Genomic DNA, 3,246 nt, shown 5'->3' on the forward strand with positions numbered 1-3,246 from the left:
TATTTTTGATGACTGTATAAAACTTCTTCATCTTTGGCTACAAAGAATATAATCAGTCTGATTTCAGTATTGACCATGGTGATGATCATGGTGATGTCTATGTCTACAGTCATCGCTTGTGCTGTTGGAAGAGGGTGTTTGCTATGACCAATTCAGTCTCTTGGCAAAACTCAGTTAGCCTTTTCCCCATTTCATTTTGTACTCCAAGGCCGAACTTGCTTGTTACTCCAGGTATCTTTTGATTTATGACTTTTGCATTCCAGTCCCCTATAATGAAAAGGACATCTTTTTTTTGGTGTTAGTTCTAAAAGGTCTTGGAGAAGGAAATGGCAACCCATTCCAGTGTTCTTGCCTGGAGAGTCCCAGGGATGGGGGAGCCTGGTGGGCTGCCGTCTATGGGGTTGCACAGAGTCGGACATGACTGAAGCGACTTAGCAGCAGCAGCTAGAAGGTCCTGTAGGTTTTCATAGAACCATTCAACTTCAGCTTCCTAAGCATTAGTAGTTGGGGCATATACTTGAATTACTGAGAAATTGAACTGTTTGCCTTGGAAATGAGCAGAGATCAGTCTGTCATTGTTGAAAGTGCATCCAAGTATTGCATTTCAGACTTTTTTATTGACTATGAGGGCTACTACATTTCTTCTAAGAGATTCTTGTCTATAGTAGTAGGTATAATGGTCATCTGAATTAAATCCACCCATTCTGGTCCATTTTGGTTCACTGATTCCTAAAATATTAATGTTCACTCTTGCTATCTCCTGTTTGACCACTTCCAATTTACCTTCATTCATGGACCTAACATTCCAGGTTCCTATCCGATGTTGTTCTTTACAGCATCACACTTTACTTTTACCTCCAGATTTATCCACAACTGGGCTTTGTTTCCACTTTGGCTCAGCCTCTTCATCCTTCTGGATCTATTTCTCTGCTCTTCTCCAGTAGCATATTGGGCACTTACCCATATGGGAAGTTTATCTTTCAGTGTCATATATTTTTGCCTTTTCATGCTATTCTTGGGTTCTCAAGGCAAGAATATTGAATTTGTTTTCCATTTCCTTCTCCAGTGGACCATGTTTTGCCAGAACTCTCTACCATGACCCATCCGATTCTGGTAATCAAGCTGGCACATACTTTCATTTTCTGGAAAAACACCATAATTGCAACAAGCTGCTGAGCAACCATTGACAGGAAAATGTTGTATCCCACCCAAAAATATACCTCACATCCAAGGGCAAAGGAGAAACCCCAAGAAGACAGTAGCGTGGCAGGATGGAGGGGATCACTTTTAAAATAAAAGTGATCAGACCTGCCAGAGAGTCTCAGAGGGTGCAAAGAAAACTTTGTTTGCACCAGAACCAAAGGAAAAGAGCAGTGACCCCTCTCACAAGAGATTGAGCCAGACCTACTTTTGAGTATGTAAGGTGTGAGCCAGATCTGCCTTTGAGACCTGCCTTTTGACTGTGGAGGCACGGGTCAGCAGCCTGCCTTGGGGGAGGGGCTCTGGCTACAGCAGACCTGGAAGGTGCATTGTGTGGTTTAATTCCTCTTGGAGGAGGTCGCCATTAGCTCCACTATTAAGTTGCCAAGCAGAAGACCCACAAACTGGAGAACATTACCAAAAAAGTTCTTTCATTGTTTTAAATGTTCTAGGGCCCACTCAGATTTCCAACATGGGGATCTGTTAAAAGGACTGAGAATGCCCAAGGAATTTTAATTTCAATGGGATTTGATTATAGACACTCCACAGGACTGGGGAAACAAACTCTCAGAGAGCACAAGAAAACTTTGTGTGTACCAGGACCCAGAAGAAAGGAGCAGCGATCCCACAAGAGACTGAACCAGATTTGCCTGTGAGTGTCCAGGAGTCTCCAGTGAAAGCATGGGTCCACAGTGGCCTGCCGCGGGGGTCAGGGACATTGACTACTACAGTCCTTGGAAGCGTGGCATGCTTGCACAAGTCAGTTTGAAGGAGGTTGCCAATACTGCCATTACCCCTACCATAGTTTGGCCTCAGGCCTACCCATAAGCAGAAAATTGGATTAAACATTCACTGAGCATGGCCTTGCCCACCAGAGCAAGACCCAGTTTCCCCATAGCCAGTCCCTCCCATCAGGAAGCTTGTACAAGCCTCTTATCCACATCCATCAGAGGGCAGACAGAATGAAAGCCACAGTCACAGAAAACTAACCAAAACTGATCACATGGACCACAACCTTGTCTAACGTATGAGCCATGCCATGTAGGACCACCCAAGATGGACAGGTCATGGAAATATTTCAAGGAAGAGAATTCTAGGCACAAGTTGTAGCAAGAGTGATTCCTTGAGTTGGGAGGGTACATAGTATGTTTGAGAACAGCAGAGTCCAGTGAAGTTTTGCAGAATGAGAGAGGAGTTGGTGGCATAGGGGAAGTGGTTTTAAAGGTGACTGGTGAGAGGGCTTTGATATTAACTCTGAGTTAGGAGGAAAGTCATGGGAAGGTTTCAAGCTGTGTGTGATATGGTATAAATTGTATGAGTACATGCTCAGTCATGTCTGACTCTTTGTGACCCCAAGGACTGCAACCCACCAGGCTCCTCTGTCCATGGAAGTTTCTAGGCAACACTACTGGATTACACATTAAGATAATCACTCTGCCTATTGTTTAGGGAACAAACAGTGAAGGGACAAAGATAAACTTAAGGAGACCAGTTTGTTGCCAATAATCCAGGAGAGAGGTGATGGTACTTTTGACTAAGGTGGTAGCAGTAACAATGCTGAGAAATAATCAGATTCCAGATATAGTTTGCATCTAGAGCCACAACAATTTGCTTTTGTATGGAAATTTTGTGTGGGTGAGTACATCTTCAATGTTTTTGGCCTGAACATACAGAAGACTGAAATTGACTTTCATTGAGATGTTTGGATGTGAGAGTTGGACTATAAAGAAAGCTGAGTGCCAAAGAATTGATGCTTTTAAACTCTGGTGTTGGAGAAGACTCTTGAGAGTCCATTGGATTGCAAGGAGATCCAACCTGTCAATGGTAAAGGAAACCAGTCCTGAATATTCTTTGGAAGGACAGATGCTAAAGCTGAAATGCCAATACTTTGGCCACATGATGTGAAGAACTGATTCATTGCAAAAGACCCTAATACTGGGAAAGACTGAAGGTGGGAGGAAAAGGAGATGACAGAGGATGAGGTAGTTGGATGGCATCACTGACTCGGTGGATATGAGTTTGAGCAAGCTCTAGGAGATTGTGAAG

The sequence above is a fragment of the Bison bison genome, unplaced genomic scaffold (assembly GCF_000754665.1).
Source record: "Bison bison bison isolate TAMUID 2011002044 unplaced genomic scaffold, Bison_UMD1.0 scf7180017864257, whole genome shotgun sequence".
Taxonomy (NCBI): domain Eukaryota; kingdom Metazoa; phylum Chordata; class Mammalia; order Artiodactyla; family Bovidae; genus Bison; species Bison bison.